The 12,071-nt window shown below is 35.7% G+C and overlaps 1 protein-coding gene across 1 annotated transcript in view; it reads left to right on the top strand.

Moving 5' to 3' along the window:
• LOC109068068 (solute carrier family 15 member 4-like) overlaps positions 1-12,071 on the top strand; it is a 54,647-nt gene that overhangs the window by 26,005 nt on the left and 16,571 nt on the right. The gene's annotated exons all lie outside the window — the stretch shown is intronic.

Genomic DNA, 12,071 nt, shown 5'->3' with positions numbered 1-12,071 from the left:
GCATAAAAGTGAAAGTTTAGACCAAATGATCTTAAAAGTTGACCAAATGTATAAATGTATATGCTGAAAAGTAAAGGGCCCAAAATTGATCCTTGAGAAACACCAGATTGCACCACATCGATATCAGACCTGCAACCACCCATAGCAACAAACTGCTTTCGATCTGAAAGATAAGACTCTAACCAGCTTAGTGCAGTCCCAGAAATATCAAAGACAAACTCTAAATGAGTAAGAAAGTTTGAATGATCAACAGTGTCGAAAGCAGCACTAAGATCAAGAAGAATCAAAATAAAATTTTAAAAACGCCAGAATCAGTTAACAAATCATTAGTGATCTTAACTAATGTTGTTTCAATACTGTGGAGTTTACGGAAACCAAACTGAAGGGACTCAAAAAGATGGTTTGCGATAAGATTGGAAGGCAATTGAGTAGCAACAATTCACTCTAAAATTTGACAAGAAAGGGGAGATTGGAAATGGGACAAATTATTAGGATTGTCAAAATTCATTTATTTATTTATTTATTTATTTTATTAATTAATTTATTTATTTATTTTTGGTACAGAGGTCACAGCTGCAATTGTAAAATGCTACTGGCACAGCACCAGTACACAGAGAATCATTTATGATTCAGGACATAAATTAGCAAAGCATGATTAAAACAGGATCAACTATGGAAGCTTTCATTTTTGAAACCTCATTGCAAAGAGAATGTGGGAAAGTTTGAGAGAGGAGTACCAGAAAATTCAGAAATGGTTTTAAAGGAAAAACAGAAGAAGGAAAAGTAGAGATACATTTACAGTACAAGTGTGATTAATCTTGGAACTGAAGAAATAAAGAAACTTATTACAGAGGCAAATTGAAGCAAAAACATTTAATAAAACTATTACATTTGAGTAGTTTGTTGATAGAATGCAACAGTTGTCTAGGGTTATTCTTATTGTTGTCAATGATTTGTGCAAAATAAGCAGACCTAGCCAATACAATTTGAGTCTTATATTCAAGTAAGTGGTCTTTCCAGGCCTGGTGATGGACAGTCAAGCCAGATGTTCATCACCTACACTTCATTGTACAACACAATGCCTTCATTGCATGCAGATAATCATTATACCAGGGAGAAGAACGTCTGAAAGAAACAGATCATGATTTTAAAGGAGCAAATAAGGCCAGGCCAGATGAGATCTTTGTCCTCCAGTGCATCAAATGGAGAAAGAACAATTTAAAGAAGAACCAATAAATTCAGAGAAATCAAGAGGGTTCAGTAGATCTCCATTTATGATAGTTAATAATTCGAGAAGAGGTAGTTGTAACACAGTTCATATGTCAGGAAGAAGGAGGCAGGAACCGGCAAACGTTTAAACACAATTAAATAATAAAATAAACACAAAACTGAAAATACAAACACAAACAGAACCACAACAAAATAAGGCCTGGTTCTCTCGCATCCAACACTGTTGTGACTCCTCCTTTTATCCTTCCGGAGCACTTCCGTGGGACTCAAGACTGGTGAGTGGCTCAGGTGTCGTGCATTAGCATTTACTCCACCAGCCTCGCTCCATTCCCACGACTCTCGGCCCCGCCCCTCTCGTCACAGTAGTGTTTATGTCAAACAGTTCCATATTAAAAAGAAAGCCAGATGATCAGACAGCCCTAAGTCAGAGGTCGAAAACTAAGACACAAATGAGCCATTTAGGATCACTAAGTCAAGAGTGTGACCTTTATTATGTGTAGTACAGTCCACAAGCTGGTTCAATTCAAAGCACTCAAATAAAGATAAAAATTTTAGAATTTTTTATGTCCATATGAATGTTAAAGTCCCCCAAAAAGTTATCTCAAATTTGAGGCACAACAAGTACAATATATCTGCAAATTAAGATAAAAAGTCTTAATTTATCTTAGGAGGCCTGTAGACTGTAGCTATGTCAGTGGAAAAGGAGGCAGACACAAATGTTTAGGTGATCATCATACACCACAATGATACCCCCACCTCTACCAGAGGATTGCGGGAGATCAAATAAACCACATCCAGCAGGAGTAAGTTCATTAAAGAGTAGACCATCAGACTCTTTGTGCCAGGTTTCCGTTAAACACACAAGGTCCAATTTTCCTTCTATGATAATGTCAGATTATATCACAACCTTGTTGTTGACATTTCAGTAGATTTCAATAGACGAGAAGGAGCAGATGAAACAGAAGCAACCTCCTCATGCTCCTCATGTTACGTTTTTAAAATTAACCCTCATAGGCCTACACAGCAGCCCTCGAGATCTGCACAGAAATGTAGGATAAACAACAGTTTTAGATGACAAATACAAAAAACTGCCCCTTGATGAGCAATGTATATTAAAGCGCTTAGAGCTCAATATTCCAACATGACTGCAGCGAGTATATGTGTCATTCGCCAGATGAAAGTTTCCAGTAAAGGCAGGGTAGGTGATTTGGTTATGCTGGTTGAAAGTCTCTTCACATCCCGATAGCAATCACTAAGCTAAGTGGTCTAAATTTATTTATATATATTTATATTCTCTGTTGAAGGTGTAGGACCATAAAATGTTTGTCCAATCAAAATGTTTGGTCCAAACCTTATGATAGGCTGTTTTGCCTGCATGGCAAAATATTTATTTGCATACCTCTGCGCACCCTGTTCACGCAGACAGGATACATCATCAATGCATTCCAGTGAGAATGAAAGGCGCTTATAATTGATATATTATGTGCATTGTACTGTGATGTTTTCTCACTGGTGAATGAGTCATGAGGTAATCTGACTGCGTTGCATCAGTGCTCCACCAATGGCGTTTCTCATTGTGTTGCTGGTCTGCCTGAGCACGTTCATGTGTTTTGTAGGAGGCGTGGCTTTGCATAGTGATTACCGGGGTGGGGGGGGGTATGGGTGATCTTGCTTTCAAAGCTAGCTTGCTATCACTAGCCTTTCCGAAATTGCACAACAGGTCCTTAGTGGATTTGCGAAATAAAAAACAGACAATTAAATTGTGGTCTAAAATTTCACATAATATTAAATTCTTGTTTATTTAACTATTGTATAATATCAATATCACATTTTAAAATTTGCATTTTTATTATAATTTAGCATTATTACTCGTGTGATATGCTAAACTATATAATATATAGTTTGTCATATATAAACCCATACACATTATTTTCTTACATAATTGATCACACCAGTTAAAACATTAAATAGACAGTATGTATACATAATTACTTTTATTAGGTGTTGCATCTGAATAAATGTTTAAAGATTATCCAAATGTTTATTTGAAGCGTCAGATTTTGCATTATGATTAGTCAAATCTGAACACACACACATATCCAGTAAGAGTGAGAAAAGCCATAAATGCATGTGTTACCAAAAAAAAAAAAAATTTGATGAACGTTGTGGTAGGTTTAAGGCTAGATTTTTTTGTTTATGTTTTTAACAGGACACACCGCAGCAGAGTGAGTTAATGTTACTAACCTTTGTGGATGCGTTCTAAGACTTGACTGTCATTCTGGTCTGTAGACAGCAGTTTATGGTGTGTGGAGTATGTTCAACGAGAGTGATGAAAGGCTGTAAAGGACTGGTTGTGTGGAAAGCCCTTATATGGAGATGGTTTGGGAGTGTTTTATGCAAATGAATAACTCACACAGCCACTCATTTCGAATACTCCAAATTCATTAACGTTAGGACGAGATTAAGAACAAATTCATGTGTGTGTTGTGAATTAGACAGTAGGTTTTCTTGAGAAGTTCAAATGTGTGAATATATACAAATAATTGATGCAATTATAAGTGAATGCGATTCATTGTCTAATTAATGTTTTCAAAATCCCTGAAAATGTCAATATATTTTTTCGATACTGCACACCCTTTGCTTATAGTTTTAATTTTTTAGATTTTTTAATACATGCCTGTTTTGTACTTATACCCCCATAGGACACCTGTCCCTTTGAGACGCTTGTTCTTAGAAACATACATCTCATGTTCATGTATATGATTCTTAATCAGAAACATCCTGGCACACAAAGTTAAATGGCAGCATTCTACCGTCTTTTTGTTAACACGACAGCCCATTCCAGGAAAACAAGAAATACGAAACACTTTTGTTTTCCCTTTCTCTTTCTTCTACTTTCTTATGGGGATAGTGGCTGTCCCTAACAGTTAACATCTTCATGTAATTTTTTATCTGCAGACGCAGAAAAAATTGAAAGAAAAGAGGCACAGCGCTGGTGGAATAATATGTGTCCACATTGGACGTACCAGCCTCTGATTGAATTTCTAGCAGAATGGGGAGATGGGGAAGGCTAAGTGTAATCTTCCGCTCCTCCATCACGTCTCCAGGGGTTCAAGTATTGTGGAAAGCTATAAGACGCTATCTGCACAGGCGCTTTTTAAACCTGAAGAGAGCCATCAAGCTATGAGAATCAATACGAGAGGCAGCACGCCACTTCCTGATCACAGACAGCTGTGAAGTGATAGAGAAATTGGAGAGGTGCGAAGACTGCATCAAAAATATTAAGATTAAATCCGCTGAATAGCATGTCACTGCTGAAATGAAGATTAATTTTGCCTTTCTCATCTTCTTGAATAATCCTTTTACATCTGAACATGATTGGGAAGATGGCCATGGCCAGATATTGTTTGACGCAGTGCAAATCATTCTACGAACATCCATCACGTAGTACAGTTTACTTGTGCATATGATTTTTCATGTCAATTTTGGGAATGTTTCTTGAAAGAAAATTTCATCTTCTCTGAGATGGACGCTAGCATGCTAATTCACATGTTTGTCCAGAAGATCAGCTGCAGGACATTTATTCGCCAGTTACAAAACAAAATATCTTGGCACTAGATTTTTTGGGGAGAAAAAACTCCTCAACACCTTCGGGCAACCAGACTGAGATTCAATGTGACTGCAACAGCAGCTAAACACAGGTTTGTCTCTGATAACGTCATGTCTGTGCGGCGATGTGCTGACACACTTTCGTAGTCAGCTCTCTCCATCTCACCCCAGGTCTCCAGTGTCCCAGCCCTCCCATGAAATGCAAATGCCTCCTGATAGCACGGAGGACCCTTAAAATAAAGCCTCACCACTCCATCCCTACCCCTGGGGAACCTCCAGGAAATGGATGACAAGAAATGTGACAAATGTCTCTGGAAAGTTCCCTCCTCTGGCCCTATTCTGTTTGAATAAATCCTTTTTAATGGACTCTGCTGCCAGCTCACTTTGTCGTGGGTTGTTGGATGACAGCGGAAGCGGAGTTGATTTTGAATTTTCACACTTTTGTAGACACACACTTGCACACACACACGCTACCTGCGAGAGATGTGTGTGGAATCTAGCTGAGGGGACAGACCTAAAACCTGATTCTTTTTTTTCTCCACTGGGAATTTTAATTATATATCGTTCTCTCAGAAACATGTTAAAGGCTAATGTTTTTTCAGAGAAAGAAAAATCGCCCACTGCCTGACTCTGCGAAGGGGAAAAATTAAAGCAGAACATTTAAAGGTAGTTTTTTTTTTCTTTTTTTTTTTTATAATTAAGCTCTGAAGTTAGAAAAGGTCAAGTTTTATATTTTATTTTTCTTCATGCTTGATATAGTGGATGGTTGTGTCATTAGACTCTTGTTGTCATGCTCACGACATTGAGACACCTTTCCTTTTTTCCTCTCTTTAACCCTTATGTTGTCTCTACAAGCCAAGTCTTTTGCATTAGGGTTCATTGACAGTTTGCTCCAGTGGTGTTTGTTACTAATAGAGGTCAATGCATTAGTCATTAGAGTCATGTAAAAAGTACCTTTTAGATTCAGATTTCTATATTTATGTACAACATGTAACCAAATAATGTGAATCCAGTGGTTTTAGAAAAAAGAGCTGATGACATTTTCTCAGTCTTCACTGATTTTGAACAGTTGCTGTTGTTTTAATAGTGTTTCTTGAGCCTAGGGCTTCTCAAGCATCTGATCGTTGTCGTCTAAGGATGCAGACACAGCCTCTATGACACAAACAGCACTTAGAAAAGGTCAACCATGCCTGCAGACAGCTATAAACACTGTAATAGAGCAGCCGCGTTCCTTCAGCTCTCTATTTCGCTGCTCTTTTTCTGTCCTCCCCTCCTGCCTCCACATCTCCTAATGTGCGTTTGTTTCAGAGGAGTGTGAGCGTGGGATTGTGGGACGGGATTAGATGATCTCTTTTACTCTGTTTGGTGGAGTCCCTCCCTCTTCTTTTAGCTGTTTTACTCTTCCACTGTGCTCTCTCTCTCTCTCTCTCTCTCTCTCTCTCTCTCTATCCATCCATCTATCAGAGAAGATTCATGGCCTAACCAGGCTCAGTAAACGAGTCTGACAGTTGTGCCCACAAGCCATAATTTTAAAAATGACAAGTTTGAGGCGCCATGAAATTATCAATGTCAGCCAGCAGGCAGCCACCACTCAGGGTTAAAAAGAGATTTGATCTTTTCTTTCTCTTCTTCTGCGTCCTTTCTACATCCACTATTTTTCTGAACTACTTCAACTTTTCTTCCCTCCACTCAGCGTCCTCCTTACTGTATAGTGCTTTTTATCCCTCTTTCTCTCTCCCTGTCTCTTTCAGTAAATATTTAGAGATGTGTGATGATTTTGGCAGATGAGTAGGTGTTTCTGAGTCACTCTGCTGCCAGACCTTTAGCGTACTACGGATGTATGGACACATACGCGCACATTCACCTCCAGACATGTTATAGCAATTTAATTCCTGTTTTTGTCTAATGTCTTCTGAAGAGGTTTTCTTGTTTGCTTTATAGGGATGTTAACAATGTATGGAGGGCTAGGAATGCCACTTAAAAATGATCATAGATCAATTTATTCATTCAAATGTATGTAAATAAGTCACAAACTGACAAATACATATACAGATGGTAGACAGCCAAAATGGGTACTACTGCCGCGCGTACCGCCGCCACAGGGCCGCGGCGTTAACTGCAAGTCAGTCGCGTGTTAAATTCATTCGCGAAACTACCGCCAGGTGGCGCAAAGGGACGGATTGCGAACTGAATGTAATTGTAAAATGAGATAAAAGGAGGAGGTAAAACAACAATAACATAATGATATAACATTGTACCATCTTTAAAAAAGCATTAAAAAATGTACAGTGAGTTAATTTCAAAATGTAGGATAGTCTTAGGCTACAGTCTACTCATCAAAGATTAAAAGAAGACCTTTACACAAAGGATCTTATGCTTGCTATTGTTATTAAACAGTCATTAAATATAAGGCCTATTTACACGGATAAAAAGCTAAATGTTTTCATTTCGGTTCATGCTTGGTTTAAAAAAAATCCTTCAGGTTCCATTTGCAGATCGAAATGAAAACGGTCCAGCATTTAGCAATAATTATGATTAATTCTGTTATTATTCTTGATTTTTCAAACTGCTAACACTTTGCATTTTTGAATTATGCCTTTACTGTGTGACCAAAAATTTTGTATTTTCTGTTTCAGCTGTTTGATCGCGCGCTGGTGTCTGCGCACATTCATTGGAAACAGTAGCCGTTCACCGTGCCATTCGGCGCGAGCAGCGGTCCACTTTGGCATATTTTTGTTAATTATGATTTTTTTTTTTTTTTTCGTCGATACTAAAAACAGCGCGTGAACTACAAAGCCTATTTTTCCTAATGAATAATAGTTAAGCTTGAAATAGGCAACATCACGAATATGGAAACGTTTGGATTTCTCCCGAATGATAGCCCAACCTGCTTTAAATTATTATTCATTTATTTTTGTTTGTTTGTTTATAGCTAAGCCTATATTATTATATACTGCAATTTTATTTATCCATTAGAATTATATATTTGTAATTATTGTTCTGTTCTGATAAATTTGTTAAATTTAAAGGATTTGTTGTAAAGTGAACTAAAAATATCCTGTTGGCACATTATAACATTATTAGGCCAGCCGTTATTATTTCTGAATGTTATAAAATGCAACTTATACATGACTTATATATTTTTTTCCTCTCACAAACTTAATTTATTTTTTAGCCTGTTTAAAAAATAAATAAATAAATAGGCTAAATAAATAAATAAAATAAAATAACATGCAGCAAACGAAAATAGGTGATTAATCGGTTAAAATTTGTTACTGTGGGGTAATTATAATTATTATATACTTAGGAACAGAGTCTGGGCCTAATCTAGGCTATCCAGGGTTTTTTATTTTTTTTATTTTTATTGCATGTGAATGTGTTTTTGTGTAGCATTTTCTTTTCGCGCTCTGTGCATGACTTGCGTGTTGCTTTGCTCATCTGTGGACGATTTAAAATTGATATAAAGGTTGCTGTCCCATTTTATACAGGAATTGTTCATTTAAAAAAAAAATCGAATTATATTGTTAGTTCTAGTTATATTGTTAACACAAGTTCATTTAGGCTATTTAACATGCACTGTGACATTTTACCCTTTTTAACTTATAAACTCCTTGAGATTTTAAAGTCAGTTTAATAGTATTGAAGTTCAAGTTTTTAAAAAAAGGTTTTAAATGCTTAAATTATTTCTATGAATTAATAATATGTTTTCAGGTTTTAATTGCTTAAATTATTTCTATGAATTAATAATATGTTATCATGTTTATTCTTGTAGAAAATAAGTGTTTATTCTTTAAGAAAATAAGGGAAAAGAATAAGGGACGGTCCAAATATTATTCATATTTGTTTTGCTTCACCTATTTATGTAAGCTACAATTATTCTAAAAAAACAAAAAAAAACAAAACATAATGTCATTAAAAGTGCCATCGGCCTGAGTAAATTTGACCATTATAGAATTGTGACTTTAAAGGTTAGTGATTTAGAAGGTGAAAATACTGTGAAATTACAAATGTTATGGGATTTTAAAGCATAACAACTGAAGGTCTATGCAACGTTAGCCAATAAAGCATTTTTTTTTAACCAATGGCACTTAAAGTTTTGAACTAAAATATTATTTCAACCATATAGCCTGTGAATAAACAAAATGCATACTTTTCAATGATTAAAGAACACTGAGAGAGTGTAGGTTGCTTCTGGTGTTTGGATTTGTACTTCAATATAATGAGCTCCAAGTTTAGGAATAGCCAACACGTGTTTTTTTTTTTTTTTTAATCTCTCTCTCTCTCCTCTCTCTCTCTCTCTCTCCTCTCTCTCTCTCTCTCTCTTCTCTCTCTCTCTCTCTATTTAACTCTCTATTTAACAGCATTAACTTACATGAAATACATCTTCCTTCAGGTAGACTGAATGTTTTTTCTGTCTTGCTAAATGTTGGGCTCATGATCAGTAAGTTGTATTTGCTCAAAACTTGCGGACTTTGAAGCTGGGTCAGTGAGCGCGAGTCCCGCGCGCTGTGAAGCGGGAGCAGCTGATGGAGGATTCCGCTTGGTCTTAAAGCCTTCCGCAAATGCTACGTTCACAAATAACAATGATTTTTGTAAAATAAGATTAATTATCAATTGATAATTTGTTATTATTATTGGTCTTGTGAAAACAATAATATGGGGCTGCGGGGGAAATAATGAATAAAAAGAGTAGGGCTGCTTTGAATGCAGGCATGTTTCAACCCAGTAACATGACAACACACCGTTCCTCACAGCCAACAAACAGAACGAGCTCAGTTCAGCTGGAGGGGGCTGGGGGGTAGTTCTGTATAGCTTGTGGGGGTTGATATAAATGTGTGAATCTCTTGGTCTTTCATATGGACAGTGTCTTATGAGGGTATCAAAAACTTGCAGAACAGGTTTAGATAGGACTCGTCATTTTGGTTTTAGGGCAACTTTGAAGAAAGGTTTTGATCCACTTCAAATGTTGACTAATGTATAGCGCAATATAGTTTATTAGTTATTATAACTTCAGAGGAAGTTGCCTTAACTCAATCAAATAAATAAATAAATTCGCAAACGAAATCCAGACCAGTCCAGACATCAGTATGATCCGTCTATGATGTTTTATAGGCTTTTTTAGATTTGGGAATACACATGCGTTACAGACATGACAAAAAAACATTTTGGAGACATTATTATTATTATTATTATTATAAATATTTTTTTTTTTTTTTTTTTTTTTTTTTTTTTTTGTAGCCTATTTACAAAGCACAAACCAGGAGCACCAATATCTGCAGAGAAGGGTTGGCCATTCTCAAAAAAATAAATTTAAATTTTCGTTTTTGTGTTTCAGAGGAAAAATCATTGTTAAGGCATCTCTCCGTTACAGACCGTTATGAAAGAAGAATTTCTGCAAACGTGTATAAAATGCTTTAAAAACTTTAACAGAGATGTCTAGAGTGTATTTAATAGATCTGCCTCCCACGTAAGATTTTTTCTAGTTACTAGTCGTTCATTTGTCATTATTCAACTAATCGCAGGTTTATATTACATTTACATCTATAATCCATAATGAGCCTTAATATATTCCGCGCTCAAGCACATGCATTAAGTTTGCCCCAAAGCACAGGCAGAAGTAGCCCAATAATTGTAAAAAAGGAGACATTTTAATTTATTAATAAACAAATGTTTTCTTGTTGGCTGCAAGATGAAATTCACAGTGCTGACTCTCTCCACATGGACGCGCCTTTAAAGAGAAATACAACCTTCACAGATTACATAATGCTTTCGTTCTGAAATGATTCATTTAAAAGACATTTCAAGCTTTCTGTAGATATATTTCTCATGTATGTGAGACACCACAATTTTAAGTTAATTAATTATCAGGAAAAAATTCAAGTGATCTAGAGGGCGCCTCCCTGTCCTGCATGCGCATTAATAATTTTTGCACAAACACTCAAATATGAATAATTATTCACATTTTGCATATGCATTACAACGTAAATTATTTTTTACATGCAATTATCCAAAAATAAAACCAAACAAGATTTGTAATGAAGATAAAACTAATAAGAATAAATGCTGCGCATGCACTCAGCATCACTCGCGCCGCGCAAATCTTGCACGCAGGACATTTTACACACCTGTATTTAAATGCGGGGCTGCAATTTTTTTTTTTTTTTAACTTAAATTCTATGTAAGCAAGTAACGGCGGCTCCCTTTAAATCACTGAAGTTGTCTATGAATGAAGCTCTTTTTTACATCATTTGCACCTTTGGTGATTATAATGAGAAAACTTGAGTTTAATTGTGAGGACGTTTTATTAATCAGTCCATTCTTTAGAATTTCAATGATTTAGCTAAATCGTGCAGGGTTAATTTATTCGTTTCTTGTTTTAATTAGGCCTAAATAAATGGGACGAACGAAATTATACAGTGCCTCACGTTTTACTAAAATAAAGAAAATAATTTATAAAACACGCAACAATTTCTTACAGACAAAATATGTTTCCCCAAGAATTTGTCTGTCAAAATAAAGGACAGGTAACGAATAACAGAAATGCATGTTGTTTTATTAAAGGAATTTTAAAATATAAATTAAAATATAGGCCTAATATATGAGAATATTGACATTTTGCATATAAATCCATGTAGCCTAGCTCACTAAAATAGGCTACCACTTTTAATGCTCTGATGCAAAGTAAACCACAATTTCTTATGAATAATATAACACATAATTCATATTATATAAATAATACTGCACACCTATTAAATGTGTTAAATCTAAAATATGGTGTAATACTTTGTAGCTTAGAGAAAATATAAGCACAGGCTCAGGCACAGGCTTGACATTTATCCTGCTTGAATTCGTTCTAAGAAATGCACGTAACTTCATAATTACCAAACTTTCATCTGTGAATATTAAATATTTTAATTATAGTGTTTTTCTTTCATTTTCCCTGACTGCAGCCGTCAAATGTAACACATCAGCAAGGCAAAACTGACGTCTATTTGCGAAAATGTGCTTTGATGCGCTTGTTTGAAAACTTGGTGATTAAAGCGCCACTCAGCGGTCAAAAGCTGCAAATGCACTTTGCAGACGCCGCGGGCGGCGGTACGAGCGGCGGGTAGAAGTAACGTTTTGGATGTCCACCTACTGTACATGTGAATTTAAATTTAATTTTAATGTTAAATTAAAATTGTAATGTTAAATGTAGAAATATTTTAATGTTAAATGTAGAAATATAATAC

Source organism: Cyprinus carpio, unplaced genomic scaffold (assembly GCF_018340385.1).
Source record: "Cyprinus carpio isolate SPL01 unplaced genomic scaffold, ASM1834038v1 S000006635, whole genome shotgun sequence".
Lineage (NCBI taxonomy): Eukaryota > Metazoa > Chordata > Actinopteri > Cypriniformes > Cyprinidae > Cyprinus > Cyprinus carpio.
This window is presented reverse-complemented; position numbering and strand designations above follow the sequence as displayed.